Source organism: Falco biarmicus, chromosome 7 (assembly GCF_023638135.1).
Source record: "Falco biarmicus isolate bFalBia1 chromosome 7, bFalBia1.pri, whole genome shotgun sequence".
In the NCBI taxonomy this organism is placed as follows: Eukaryota; Metazoa; Chordata; class Aves; order Falconiformes; family Falconidae; genus Falco; species Falco biarmicus.
In genome coordinates, this window is record NC_079294.1 from 13,265,849 (window position 1) to 13,281,792 (window position 15,944).

Below are 15,944 nucleotides of genomic sequence, written 5' to 3' on the forward strand. Positions count from 1 at the left end.
AAACAAAAAAAAACCCCGAACACAAAACCAAACAACTAAGTGTACAGAAATTTTTTTTCTGTTGCCAACTCAGCATATAAAGGTCCAGCTTTCAGCAACTAAGGTATGGATTTTTATTATGTTTTTCATCTTAAACAATACAGTCAAGGTTTGTCTAAAAAAGGTTGACAAGCAGATCCTCCTCTTTTGAAAGACTAGAACATTCCCAAGCTCATCATATTAAGCTGCAGAATAATTTAGGATAGGTAACAATCATTTTTTTGCCTTAGATCCCTTGAAATTTCATGGATCTACACTACGAGCTCAGCTTTACCCAATACAACCACCAACACCAAATATTAATCAACCTCAGAAAACAAACACAGAAGTACAAACAGAAAAATACAAAACCAGACAGATTAAAAGATTATTTAAGTACTATACAAGCAATAAGAAAAATAGCTTCTTCTCCCAGGTCTGCCAAAGTTTTTCCAAGAAATGAGCATGTTACCTATCCTTTATGAGGCATATTTACAAAAAGTGAGGAAAATAGTTTCTCACCTCAATTTAAACTGAAAATTAATGCAATCTAGTAAAGAAAGACTTCATTTCTCAGGTATTTGTACAGCCCCTAGCGCTGTAAGGGTCCTATCCAAAATTTGGTAGGGATACCTGAATTGTTTTGTTATTTTAAAATATAGTAATAACCCTGAAGTCCCACAAGTTTTCTGTATACAGCTTATCACAAACCACTTTTTAGAGATTGTGCAGAGGACACGCAACTTTTTTCCAAGGGATTTAAATAAGAAAAAAATGACAACTTGGTAGAAGAGAGCAATTACAGGCATAACATTCAGGAACAGAAAGGTGGACAGAGCAAGTCAGACCAGAGGAAGTCAACACGTGATAGAATTGAGCAGGAACTGAAAATAACAAAAGCAAGTCTAACATAGTTTGCAAGAAGTAATAATGGAGGTTAGGTGGGATGCATTTTAAAACTTGATGCATTAAAGACTTGGCTACAAAGTTCTCGTCCAGAGAGAAGATGCTGCAAAAATGACACAGAAAAAAAGAAAAAAAAATCTACAACCCAACTCATTTTATATTAAGATACATGCCTCCTTTATTTTATCCACACACAGGGCTGGTAAACAATTATTATTCTTCTTTGACAGATCATAAAGGAACTTCATGTCTGCATCCTAACCTTGAAACTAAGGCAACATCGAGTTTACAAGGCAATCAGTACAGGGCAACTCTTGAAAGAAAAAAAACCACCGACCACTATATGTGAAAGTAATAGATACACATTTAGACTGAAAACAGAACTAATTATTGCAGTTGGGTGCTTCCTCACTTTAAAGCTAGGACTTCTTTTAGCACAACCTAAAGCTAACAAAGGCCATCTTTTTAAGTGTGTCAGCTCCCACAAGGCATTGTACCATGGGGGCTGGGAAATCTATTTCATAGAGCTAGTTCCTCATAGAAATCGCTATCGCTGGAAAGATCTCTTTGCCAAACACAGAGAGCACATTTTGGCTATACACTTAGTGTCTATGAGAAAGTAATTGGACCTGGGGCACCAGCAGTACTTGGGGTCAGGCCTTTCAGTGCCTGCACTCAGGACTCACAGAAACCTGACTGCCGCACAGAGGGTCCTGTGGTTCCCCTGGCACAGCGCCTCTACTGCCTCACCCTGCAAAACAACTGGTCCTGTGGAGAGCTGACTACTTACCCTGGGTGCTCTTAACAGATCCAGAAGCCACTTAGCTGGCAAAGGTGAGAAAGTGTTATGACAATTCACAGTGCTCATCCTGCACTCTTAACATCGAGGCCAATAGTCTCCACAGGACATGATGACAACGCCCTGGGCTGAAGAACACTTCACTTACATTTACAAGCCATCTTTGCTTCCAGGTGTCTTAGAAGACACGTCATTCAGCAGCTGAGAGAAAGTCTCTCCTTGCCTGGCACCAGGATTGAATACTGGACAAGAAGCAGGAGGTGACAGCCTTTTGGCCAAGGCTGCCAGAGCAAGCCTGTATCTGACACATGCCATGAGAACTGAAAGTTCTCATAGAGCAGAGAGCATTTCTGGCTTTAAATATCTCATCTGAAAGCACCAGACATTATAAACTGCACAGAGCTGAATTCTTTGACCTTGGAGGGATGAAAAGCTGAGTCAGTCTTGCTGGGATTCAGAGCAGCCAGGAGTCTAGATACTTGAAACCTGTAGTTCAACGATAAAACAGGAAGGGAAGAGCTATCGGGATTGGTTTTTTTCTTTATCCCCTAGCCCTTTTCCTCATGCAGCAAAGCTTTTCTGATGGTATTCTAATAAGAAGAAATCTTTTGCTTCAGGAAAGCACATTTTGACACTCTTTAAGAGTGATTTTTGTGATGATCCTTCTGACATTATACATATGTACACATGTGTGTGTATATATATATATATATGTAGGATATTAATGCAGTTAAAATTACTGTGACCATACCAAACCAGTTTAAGGGATTTATATTAGGCATTTTTATGTTTGATTTGAGGGATGTGAAGTGTGGTTAGGTGTCTTTATTTTTAAATTAATAGAAAATATTAGATACAAAACTGAATATGAGAAAGAAAATACTCCATGGGCCTTTGCACAAGAGAACTGATTGAACAGCATGTGTGCCCACTCAGCAAACAAGGGACAAGGACCTTTTAAGCACCGACAAAATAGAAAAAGTCTATAGCAAAAACTTTTTAGGGTTAGGGACATAGCTGAGGTCTCCCTTCCTCTGTACGAAAACCTGCAGAAGCCGAGAAACCCAGGATGGCAGCCACCTTTTCTGGATCATGACAGTGATGTCAGATATGGTTGCCTATCCCTTGTCACTTCACCCACTGTATGTCCTGCTCCCTTACTGCATAGAGCAGCAATCTGACCTCCCCCTGGCTCTCTGTCCAGCTCAGCTTTTCCTTTTTCTCCTTCCCTTTCTGTGGCAGGAAAGACCTGGCCCAGCACATGATAGGGGTAATACATACAACTTCCACTTTCTGCAGCTAGAATCTGCTTTAATGAGTGGCTGTTTTCATCAAAACAGCAAAGCAAAAGGCACATTTTTTCCCCCCTAGTCCACAGAAATATTAGTACTCAGACATAAATTAGTTGCAAGGTGATTCCTTGAAGCCATTTTTGCATTCATGTATCATTAATTTTATGCCAGTAGTATCAGTATGTCTCATTACAGAATGTACAGACAGTTCGTTATATAGCATAGGCCATACTTACAATACAAAATACAAATATTCTACTTCAACAGACAAACATGGTATCTTCTAATACATACAAATCTTTTTTCTTTTAGATACAACTCCAGAACTTCAGGCATTATGGATAACTGTACATCTCCCTTAAGCCAGTAGCATTCAACACAGACCAGAAAAAATTAAAATTAAAAAAAAAAAAAAAAAAAAAAAGGCAAGCACAGAATTTTGTCAATATTTCTTTCATGATGCAGCAGTGATTTTTTTATAGACGGGTGCAAGTAAATTAAGACATGGCATAGGATTTTCTTTATTATTATTCTTAATTTCTCAATTATTTCAAAGGAAATATTTCACCAGCATTTTTTGAATACTGCAAGTTTTAATCAATGCCTGAGCACTTCTGATAAAGAGGACTCCTTTGACTTGACTTTCCAAGGATGAGTTCCTGGATGCAGACCCATTCCAGATCTGCCAGAGGGTGGGAAGGACAGGACACTAACCCACCACTGTTATAATGCAAAATGACCAACAGAAGTCTAGAGCACAGGGTTCCCTCAACTCCTCTTTAAAGAAAGAAGGCTTTCTTCCATTGAGGACACACTCTGATCCCCTCTAAGTGGCCTTTGCATTGCCATATACTGACAGAAATATTCACAGTCTTAAAACTGTACCAACTTCCACTGCTGGAGTCAGGTTCTGTCATCAATTCATAGCTGTTTTAGGAGGAACCAAGCTTCTGTTTCTCTCTGTTCAGTGCTAAGCTATGTAGGAACTAATTAATTTATGATATAATAAAAATCTTTAGAGCAAAGTAAAGATTAAATAGTAGCATCCTTTCAAGTTCACCAGTATACACCCATCTCCAGCTACATGTCAGTATGAAACTGCATACACAGAGGAACTCAAGCCTCCAGATTAACTGTCCACATTCAGCTACTTTGGGGAAGAGTATATGTATTTACAAAACATATTGCCCTCAGTAATGATGAGTAAAACCAGCTGTGTAACAAAACTGAAAGCAACACATTTCCTACTGTTGAACGCTGTCTCACTCATAATTGTACCAGTCATGAATCTGCCTCAACAGCAAACAAAACTGTATTAAATCTGTAGTGTCTCTACATTTGCTCATGTTCTGACTCAGGTAAGTAGGCTTGCTCTTCATAGTAAGATTCTCTTCATTACTCCATACTCTTTCATGTCTTCATATACAGACCTTAGTGAAACACTTAGGTCCATACAGAAATGGCCAGGAAGTATTCTACAGCCAAGGTATTCAGCTGGAGTCAGAATCAGCAAAGATGTTCACCAAGAAACAAGTAGTGTCATCACAACTCCATTATTAACGAGTGTTCCCCAGGACAAACAATGCTGTGAGAAGTGTGTGGAATAGACAGTAACAGGAACTTTTAAAAAAATAATGTTTAAAACACAGCATGATTTGCATTCTCATTATTAGAAAAACTAAAAAAAATCTGCACTGTATGCTTCACAGCAGGTCATCTCTCTATTAATACTGTCAAAAGTTGATCCTTTTCCCCCAGTATGTTTGCCCTCATTTTTAACTCTTGCAAGTGACTTGATTACCACTAGAATTTCTCAGGCTAGGCCTAACAAAATACATTATTATTAGTAAAGGCACAGTATTTCAACCAAATATATCTTATATTTGCTCCTTATAAACTGTTCTTTGACAGTCCCTAAAGTCGCAAGTTAAAATGCATGGCTCACCAGCTCTCTTCACATCTCCAGTTCTGACACTAGCCAGACATCAGCTGTCCCGCCCTCTTTCCCATCCTCTTGCTAACTCATACCTTCCGAGTTTGCCTGATGAGAGCACAGCAAGCACAGGAGACCACTATTTTCACACTGAAAAATGCATCACAAGTAAATAAAGCATCATTCTAATGCTCATTTACAGTCATCTGCTTTGGGATTTGCAGTAGAAAAAAACCTCAGCAAACGTACACAGACCATACTGAAAAAAAAGCATATATAATGCAGTATAAACTAACTAATTAAGACATAGGAGCTCCATTCCAGCTTGTGCCAGACGAGACCATCACACCCATCCCTATGAAAAGCAGTAAGATCTCATTATATTTACTACTCCATACTTTATGAAGTATAAGGGACTAAAACCCACAATAAATACAGACACCACTACAAGATTAGTGGTTGGCATTTTTCTTGCTGCATTTTTGAAATATAAACTACACAGACAGAACAGAGCCAGAGACCACTCCCTAATTCCTAGTGGACATATTGATCAATTAAAATGACATGTGTCTGGTCTTTTCTTTCTTTCTAATAGCAAGCAGCTGAAAGACTGAGTCTTTTAAACATGCAAAATCAAACAATTAGTGTTGTATACCATCCAGCAAGATTAACTTGAAGTTAAGCAAAATTAGCCTGGCCTCCAGAAACCAGACCTTAATACGATATAAACAAATATTAGATATTTTAAAGAATTACTGAATATTATAAACATGTTTTTAGCCAGCTTGCTAAATGTAAGAAATATGTATTTTCTTCCTACGATAGAGGTAGAAGCTTTAAAATTATTACTATTATTTTTTCCATAGCAAACCCCCTCAGAATGCATGAATCTTTGACTACACCTTTTACTGCAGTTGCAGCAGAAAAAAAAAAAGCTTGTTTTCCTTCCAGTAAAAGATAGATCTAAAATTCAATAAATTCATATTACTATTTAAAAAAACAGACTAAAAGCAAGTCAAACAGTGGGAAAGCTAAAAGCCACGTTACTTTAAAAATATCTGATTATTGTTTGACAATTCTGTCAATGTTTTCCTTTTTTTAAGAATACCAACAGAAATAGGACAGTACTGAACCATATTTAAAATCAATATTGTTCCAGTTGCTTGTTCAGCACTGGTTCACAGTATTTTCTGTACTATCATGTTATGGAAGGCCAATGAAAGTAAATAGGTGATATTCATGCTGTTGAAATAAAATAGGTTAAAAGAAGAGCTCCACATAATAAGAATGCTTAAATAAAGAGAAAGGGAAAGGAACAAGCTATGTTTGTGGCATTAAAAGTGAAAACAGCTATTCTTTCCATTTAAGCAAATCAGACTGTAGCAACTTTAATTGGATTGTGAAATTTAAATATATTCTTAGCAAATCTTTAGGGTATTATCACAAACACAACGACAAGTCTAAACATTCAGACTGAATGCATTTTCTGTAGGCCTTTGTCTTAACCTGTCTGCCTGAAAAATAATATTTAGGCATGCAGCATCTTTCTTCAAAATGATTTTCACAAGGCAAAATCCACACATTCTTATATTAGGAAAACCTTATAAACAGGAAAAAACAACGGTGCAATTAAGAACAGAACAACATTTTGCACTTACCATGTCCTGTTCAAATCATCCTCTTTTGATGTTTACGGCACATCTGTAAGATGCAATACTAGGAGGTGCCTTGTGTGACCTGCTGCATGATGCTGTGACATCAGTTCAGATGATGCAGCTCATTATGGGAAAGACTGCTGTTGCTATGGCAACAGAGATGTGATACGAATCCTTACTGCATTTCCAGGGGAGCCCGAGACAATACGGAAGCCCTTTAAAGACACAGACAAAACACAAACAGGCTTTTAAAGTACTGTGCCATAGGTTTCAGAGCCCACATTCAAGTACATGTCTTTTATTAAGGAATATTTTAGACAAATTATTCCTGCATGGTGATACAGAATGCAGATGTATGAGCTATAAATAATTTTTATATTTAAAACTTAGTATCACGTGTGTCAATTTAAGAACAAATTTTATAAGTAAAATTTGGTTATCGTGTAAGGGAACCTTACTTAAAATGAACAGTCAGTGGTATGATTTTACCACTAGGTCTGTACAGACAACAGTTATTGAACAGTATTTTAAGAAATATACATTTTCACCCTGCCCCACCCTGCTCCTACATCCAATCTGTCATTTAGAAGAAAAATCTTGTTGCTAGGGAAAAATGCTTGATACTTCAAAATGAGCAGATTTCACACTGTTGAATGAATGACAATGAGTTTTAAAAAAAAACAAACGGGGGGTGGGGGGGTGGTGTGGTTATTCACAAGAGGGTAAAGAAGTTTCTAACCAACCAAGTAAAAATCTCCTTATCATTTTTCAACTGTAGGGCAACCTGCACTACCATCTGCATGCTGAGTAGCCTGGCTTTCATCTGCCTATCAGACAGATGGATGAGTGAGGACTTTGGAAGCTGTGGGCCATGCTGCTGCTAGCCTCTACTGCCCAGGTAGAAAGGGAAGGCCAGAAGGGACAGCCCCTCCCCATAACCTACCTCAGGGGCTGGGATTGGTGAGGCTGAGCCTGTAGATGTTATCTTTGGCACTGGGAACCTGCTTGCATCCTCTGTTCACAGTAGTGATGAGAGAAGCAAAGGCTATGTGAACAAGTACCAAAAGGAGCTGTCTGGAAATTAAAATTCACAACCAAAGAAGAACCAGCACATTTTTGGCCACTCGCCAGTTCTATTTGGGTGAGAAAAGTTTCTGGCAAAACCTGCTTTCCCTAGCCATGAAAATCCCTTTCTACACAGTAGGGGAAAAAAAAAAAAAAAAAAGAAAAAAAAGTACACAAAAGGCTGGACCCTAAACACTTGATATGCTGAAGCCCAGAGTAAAGCAAAGGCCCAGCTTGAACCAAGAAGCCTCAATGCCTTGAAGATGTCCAACAAACATGGGTGCCACTTTCTGAAGCCCCTCATTCCATTAAACTTCAACCTGTGAGTCAAAATTTTGATTTCAGAGGAAACCACAGGAAATAATTATATGCTTTTACCCATCATCCACTTTTGAAAGAAAAGTTACATTCGTACCTTTTGATTAATGGATTAAATACAAAGCATCTCCATAAATCTAGGAAATGTCATAGCCTTTCTAATTAGTGCTGTCTTGACACTCTATGTTTTCATTTTTGACTGTTTTTCTCTTCTAACGTTAATCCTATGTAATTCCAAACAACACAATAAAGCTCTCAAACTGACTCAATAACAAATCCAGTCCAGTGGCCTATAGTAGAGTGTTAGTCCCAAAAGAGCTATAGCTCTAGCTTTTTGAATGTTTAAAACTTTCTTAGGTCTCTGAGGATACGAGTCACAATTTCGGTGAGGACTACATGATTGAAACATGATTTGGGTTGGACTGCCATGAAAGCTAAGGAATGTCATTGCAACTTAGCAAAGTTTGCAGCATGCTAAATGCCACACCGTTCAAATTATATGAGTTTCTGAAAGTTTTCATTAAAGGAATATTTTTCTTTTGCTAATTATTATTTGATATAATTTTTACTACCCTGACTGCTATGGGAATAGAGTTGAATGGAGACAGTGATCTTTTGTTTTTCTTAGGAAAAGTAGGACATCCAGGATCATCATTATGGCAAGCCAGGAGTCAATCTAGTTGATATGAGGGCTCTGCCTCATGTCTGTCAGCTTGGTCCTTGTTCCTGAACACTGGGAAAGTGCAACTGGTGGGACAGGCACATCAGGAAAGCCCACCCTGGGCTTGCCCCACCACAGTGTAGTAGCCAGCCCCACCAGGCATCCCTCTCCAGGCTTATGCTCCACAGTCTCCAGAACATATTTGGCTGTGTGTGACCTCCGTGTAAGCTCCTCTTGCAGTCGTGAAGTAGAAGCATGGCTAACATGGACACAGAGAAATATAGGGAGGGGAGGGAGGTCAGGCAGGAGCAGGGGAATTATCAGGCTATTTTTACAAAGACCTCTGCCGGTTTACTGTTAACTACAGACTGAATGAGTCTGTTTATTCACATATGCAAATGATAAGTAAATGAAGACAAAATTATAGTGATTTTCCTGACTTCTGAGTGTTTAGTATTTTTTAAATACCAGTCTGTTGCTGGTATTTCTCCAGAAATGTTTATTATGAGCCAGGGCATATGTCAGATCGCATGCAAAACAGCTATACCAGGAACGTCCCAGGAAGGGTGTAAACTAAAGATTTGTCATGTAGGTGTTATGAATTTTGCTATAGTGACTTTACATGGAGGACTGCAACCACTAGATGCTAAAAGGAAGTTCTACCTTATGATTACAAAAGGTAGCACTCTCAAGCTTTGCAAGCCCGTAATTAAAACTGCAGATCTAGAGGAAGAGAACTGTGCGTAGCTGCTCCAGTTGCCTTTTTTTCCCCCTTTGGCAGGGTGTAGAAATGAAGCTTTTGTTTTAAGACAGCTGCAGTTATTCACCGAACCCAGAACTGACATATCTTTTAAATCTAAGCCTTAAAGTTGCTTTCCATTTGCATTCCTTCCAGTTCACTGGAACAAAAGATGGAAAGAGAGAGAGAGTGCACCCAACCCATTCTATCACCACATAAACACCTTGATCATTTTGAAGTATCACCAGTAGGTTTCCAACCCAAAAGCACAGGGCTTTGATTATACCTTTTTCCTACCAAAACAGAAATATTTCATCCTACTTTCAACCATCATAACGCAGGTCATTGCTGGCCATAGATTTCTTACTCTAAATCCTTATTTTAGTCACATTCTTCCTCTCCAACACAAGCTGTAGTGTCTTTCCCTTTCCTCACACTGGGATTCCCCCCCATTGTTTTGAAGGGAACAAATTTTATTAATGTTCTGTATTGAGTCTGGCTGAGCCTCACAGCAGTCCTTATAGTGCTGTGCTTTGTACTGGTAATACACTAGTGTTTTGAGCACTGCTGAGCCTGAGCCATGCTCACACATCATCAGGGCTGTCTCTCCAACATTCCCCCACCACCACCAGTAGGCTGGGGGTGGGCAAGATCTTGGAAGAGGGCACAGGCAGGACAGCTGACCCAAACTGACCAAAGGGATATTCCATACCATATGATATCTGCTCAGATATAAAAGCTAAGAGGAAGGGGGTGGGGGGTGGGGGTGGGGGCATTTGTTATTTACGATGTTTTCCAGAGCAACCACTACAAGTACTGAAGCACTGCTTCCCACGAAGTGGTTAAATATCACCTGCTGTTGGTAGAGAATGACATCCTTTTTTTCCTTTGCTTGCAAGTGCACAACCTTAGCTATTGCTTCATTAAACTGCCTTTATCTTGACCCACAAGGTGTTTTTCATCTTATTTTCTCCCCCCCATTCTGCTGAGGAGGGGAGTGATAGACCTGCTTGGTGGGCACACGGTGCCCAGCCAGGCTCAACCCACCACAAGGTCATCTGAAGGGAAGAAGTGTTTCGCCTACCTACTGCCATTATTTTTCCTTACAATCAGTTTATGTGGATAACTAACATTTGCACAATCCACAGAGGTTTTCAATGAGCAAGTCTTTGCCATGTAAGCAGGCACTGCCTTAACTTTAAAAAGTTCTGTTTCCCCTCAATAAGACCAGTAATAAGCCAAGGACTAACCGTGACATGATTTACTTTCCATTTAATTATGTTCAAGAAAATGAGTTAGGAGCAAACTCACAAACACAGCTAAACCAAGTAAAATGCCATTGCAGACCTTTTCTCTGCAAAATCCAGATGTTTCCTTTTATGTTGTTTCCCCTCTCTGAATGAAGGAAAGCAGCTGCTTACCAGTTGCCAGCTACACTACCCAAACAGCCAAGAAAGAAAGGGGGAAGTACATGGAAGGACCAAAGGAAATGAGAATTCCATATTCTGAATTACTTGTCAGATAAATCAGAAGCAGGCTTTAAATTAAAAATAAAATGCAAAATCACAATTACTGAATGCCAGTGCACAACACATCAGCAATGTGTAATGGCACTCAAAGGAAGTCATGATTCTCATGCAAGATTTTGCAATCCAGTTCAAGAACCCATGTCCCAGATTTTGGATGGAGTGCCTTAACTAAACAGCTATATATCAGGGTTTCCATTCCACCACTGACCTTGTCAGAAGGAAAGGCTAGGTCACACATATTGATAAGAACTCTATCCCTTTTCTCTAAAAGGAAAGGGTTATAAATCGAGGTCTTATTGAATCTACTGTATTGAATCCATCAGCTGAATGTTGAAGGTCAGAGATATGCATAGTCTGCTTTGACTAAACTCATTAAACACCTATGTCTACCTACAGTGTAGGTAGGGGATATTGTCCACTCTGTCATCAAGGTCATCTGATCGGACAAGGGAGAATGACTTTAAAGTGAAAGAGGATAAATTTAGATCATATATTAGGAAGAAATTCTGTACTGTGAGGGTGGTGAGGCACTGGCACAGGTTGCCCAGAGAAGCTGTGGGTTCCCCATCCCTGAAAGTGCTCAAGGCCAGGTTGGATGCGGCTGGGAGCAACCTGGTCTAGTGGAAGGTGTCCCTGCCCATGGGTCATCTTTAAGGTTCCTTCTAACCCAAATCGTTATATGATTCTATGAAGCTGACTACCGTCACTGATTGACTTCTATACCATATTTGGCCAACATGTTCTAAAACATTTTATTTTCCTTCATCCACCTTAGCCCCCTCCAGTCAATCTGTGATGCTCCTCCCCACTTGTTTCACATATTTACTATATATTGCATTTTAGGAACAACAGGATAATGGCATAAACATTGTACACACAAATGACTGAAAAATCCATGGGAAAAGCTGAATAACCATTTTGGCTTCATGCTGCTGGATTTACAGCTATTTGCTCTGAAACTGGGTAGTTTAAAGTTAGCTCAGGCATTCCAGTATTAGGCTAAACTTCTAGTTTAGTTTAAAGCTAAGTCACCTCCTGTACACACATACCCACAGAGGGTAAAACACAGCATGGTTCCCACATACCCACAGAGGGTAAAACACAGCATGGTTCCCCATACTAGTTAAAGCAGGGACCTATTTTTAGCATCTGAAAGCAACAGTCATTTTATTAAAAAATTAATAATGAAAAAAAGATTGTTTTTATCTTAACAGGCTCAATGCTTTCAAGAGCATCTTGTTACAGCAGTTACAAGGCTGCTTTAATCTTTCGTATTTTCTTTTTAAAAACATAGTTCAACATTAAGTGGACTCCAAGTTAGTACTTAAACACAGTAGGATGGAAAAAAGTCTGGCTATTATTGTAATAGAATATGGGTAAAAGAAACCACACGCACAACAAAAAAACACAACAGGAGGAACACAGCAAGAAATATCAGATAACTTATGGTGACCACAGGTTGCTGCAAGGTACTAGACCCCACTACATAGCAGAAATAATCAGCACTAGTAGAAAACAACTCATTATATCTTTAAGTAGATGCTATACACTAGTTTGATAGCCCTGAAGAAAGACTGTACAGAAAAAATGCTGAACAGGTCCATCAACACCTTACAAGCCCTACTTGGCATATTACCACCTCATACTAGGTAGTTTGTGTAGCAGGTACTTTTATAAGCAGAATAAAAAAATTACATTCCAATAATTGACCCATTTGTTGAAATGACCCAGGTACTGGGAGACAGTAAATCTGTTTATTTTATTATCTTAAAAAAAACCAAAAAACAAAAAAAAAAAACCAACACACCACCAAAACCACACCACAAATTTAAAAAAGGCTGTGGCTGCTTTATTTTTTCCACCTTGGCTGTTGGTATCAAACAACAATCGATGTCATTCCCTAACAAGTGAACAGGATGCAAGCTGGATGCCTGTGCCTGGAGCAGGGCTGTACATACCCTCCTCGGGACACACCACTACAGCTCTTTTGGGAAGTCTGTGCGAGGGCTTACTAGCAGAGTACATACGCACTGTAGAAGCCAACTCACCAAACTTTTTGCACACAACACAAGTTTACTCACTCCATGCTATAAACTGTAACTGCTTACATTTACTATCTAAAGATAAGTATATTTAGTTACATTATTATTATGGCTAGAATATCTTGTTACGAACTTACTTATTCAGAAACCCTACAATGTGGGCATGAATAATGTATCTTTAAATACTTTATTTCATATATTGAAAATACAGTCACTACTTATTATGTTTATTACTTCTAAATTAAATTTTATATTACAAACATCCTCACATCTGAAAAGGCATTAACTATCTTTCGGGCCTTGGACATGTATCTTCTGCCTAGCAGAGCTGAGGTACTATTATCTCACTAGCTGCCTCTCCATGTCCAGGAGGTAGCTCTGGCTACGGTTTATAGTCTGAATGAATCTTTTGGGCTTTAGAGATCATAAAAAGAGTTGAACAAGTGTGACGTTACCCCCAGACTGAAGCACAGCATAAATTTAACAACTCAGCAAATTCAGACCTCCCGCAGATAGCACTGCTCTGAAACCAAGTTCTCCTGACGGAGGCGGCACACTGGAGCCGCAGGCCTGCCCTCCCTTTGCCTGCCCACATGAACTCAGCACCCAATTCAAACCCAAACCCATGACAGAAACAGCTTTTCCCACTGGCAAAAAAATCAAATTTATCAACAGCTATTCCCCCCCCCCCCCATTGCACCAAAGCCAGAGTCCTTACCGACCTGCTGCCACAAGCACAGCCTCTCCCAGCCGCCGCCGGCTGAAATGGCCAACACCTGGGCTGCCAGGCCCGGCAGAGCCCTCCCTGCCCCCTCAGCTTCCACCCCTCGTATGTGGGCTCCCAGACACACAGATGCTAAATCTAGTTGTCAGGGCAGGGCTGGGGGCCAATAAAGCTTTTTGCAGCTCTCCCAATTTCATCAAGGTCCCTGAATCTAAAAGCCGACCCCAGAGCACAGGCTGAGTAGATTTCCCACTCAAGAGCAGCTGCTGGCCCATGATGGGTCTGGTGACCTACAGGCAATGCTCTAGCTGGGCTTTGCCCTTGTTTTCCCACAATTTCCTTCCAAGTGAAGTTGTTGGGAGTTGGAGAAGACAAGGCCAAAGCTGTGTCAGGGCACAAAGACTGAATGGCCCTCTGATTTTTGAACACATTTTCTTTAAACAGTTAGGGAGCTCAGAATGCTCACGGGACAGTGCAAAACAGCTTACCTCAAGTCTCGGCCACAGAGCAGATTTACCTGCCCTTTGGTATGGCTAGCTGGCCAATGTATATATATGCAAAACAAACCGAGGGACCGAAATCTGAGTCAAACAAGGTTAAAACCTGAAAATCTGGGCACGGTGTGCCTGCTGCCACTCAGAGAAGGCCCCTTACCCCAGGGCCAGGCGCGCCAGCCATCTTCACCAGCAACACTCAGTCTTGTTGCAGCACTGTGGTCCCCTGAGACAACCGGGGCCAAAACACCAAGAGGCAGCACTGTCTCCACAACACATGGAATGCAATGGTCCCCTCGGATCCAGAAAAGAGGCCAAGACTATGTCAAGCCACTCAGGTGCTTTTCAAAAGGAAGACTAGATCTAAACTGGTTGATCCTCATATGTGTGCTTAAACTAGCTTTCTGGTTTAAAGCAAAAGCACATTTTCAAAGCAACTCTCCCAACCATCTACATTGATTGTACTTGCATTCAAATCACTGAGCAGTCTCTGAGGACACAAACTGCATTCCTTTCTCACAAGACTAAACCAGAAGATGAACTCCATGAGTGCACCCAATGCACTGCAACTGCTAAGAAGTATTTAATCCTGGGAACTAGATGGGGTCTAGTCTGCAGTGAAACCTCCTGCAATGCTTCTAATGTAGTTGTTTGGCCCCCAGAACCAGCTGTGTTGCTTCACAGCTGTGCTCTCACTGAGAGGCAGAGCTTGCTTGGGTGGGCACTGCCACTGAGGCAGGGCCATGAGACCAGGCTGGGCCTGTGGGTTCCCTGCAACACACCTTCACTGGTCACAGCTTCAGGAACAGCTGGCTCTGAACCAGCATTATTATCTCTGTGCTGCATTAGAGAGACTGCATAGCCTCAAAATCTGGCTTCTCCCTGAAGACAGTACAGCTGCATTCACACAGCACAGCATCTAATCTAGTAAGTCCTAGTAGACCTGGGCTGGCTCTGCATCATTGCCTCTTCTCCTTCCAGTCTTACAAGAAAACCACATCTTCTCCCCATCCTCCTCCTCCTCCAGGCTTTCCCTATGCCACAGCCCATCTCTCCACCCCTCTCCTTTGCTTGCATCCTCCCCAAACAAATTACCTGTATCACTCAACCTCCATGTGCTCTCAGTCTTCAAAATTTCTCAAAACCAATTCATGTATGTTGGGAGAACTTTTCAGGTGTTGCTGGCCACAGTCTCTGATTATTGCATTCTCACTTGGTGTGGTTGAGTCTCCACAGTCCTTGGTACAGTGGGTCTGACACTGCCCCATGCCTTTGCAGCTCCTGTAGGTGTCTAGCTGGGCCTTTACCTGCCACTGGGAAGAAACATGCATCTGTGCTTTGGATGGCAAATGAAAAAGGGATCTTACTATTGCAAGACTGAATTCAGCAATTTTCCTATAAAATTGACAAATAAAATTTGTCAAATGCAGCTGAGCTGATCCAGTTGTTCACTGTCCACCAAAAAAAAAAAAAAAAGATAAATCTTAATCCTTCCTTCCTAGAGCCTTCTTAACTTTCCAGGTGTGCAGTTTCACCCCTTCCCTCATACCAATGAAACTTGCGAGATACTTTCATCAGCCCATTTAACACACTAGTTCAGAAAGAAAATGATACAATTTTTGCTGGGTTTATTTCCTGCTAAATTAGTAAAATAAATTGACTGACAGAGGATAAACAGTCGAGTCTGTGCCACTCCCACTTCTAGGAGAAGTAAGCTAAGAGATGGTTTCACCTCTCTCCAAACTGCTCATTTCCTTTGATGTATTTTT

General features: G+C 40.5%; 1 protein-coding gene and 1 long non-coding RNA gene across 5 annotated transcripts in view; one reads left to right on the forward strand and one right to left on the reverse strand.

Moving 5' to 3' along the window:
- The window catches only part of AKAP6 (A-kinase anchoring protein 6), a 287,326-nt gene extending 280,424 nt beyond the window's left edge, over positions 1-6,902 (reverse strand). Inside the window, exon 1 of one of the 2 annotated variants that reach the window (XM_056347614.1) lies at positions 6,607-6,902. The gene's annotated coding sequence lies outside the window, so the exon portion shown is untranslated. The remainder of the gene's footprint in view (positions 1-6,606) is intronic. The other variant, XM_056347615.1, reaches the window with a different exon arrangement.
- LOC130153156 (uncharacterized) overlaps positions 1-15,944 on the forward strand; it is a 58,643-nt gene that overhangs the window by 18,963 nt on the left and 23,736 nt on the right. The window contains exon 4 of one of the 3 annotated variants that reach the window (XR_008823243.1): positions 3,328-3,970. The exons of the other annotated variants lie outside the window; for them this stretch is intronic. This is a non-coding gene — a long non-coding RNA (uncharacterized LOC130153156). Of the gene's footprint in view, positions 1-3,327; positions 3,971-15,944 lie in introns of those variants that run through there. 3 annotated transcript variants of the gene reach the window in all.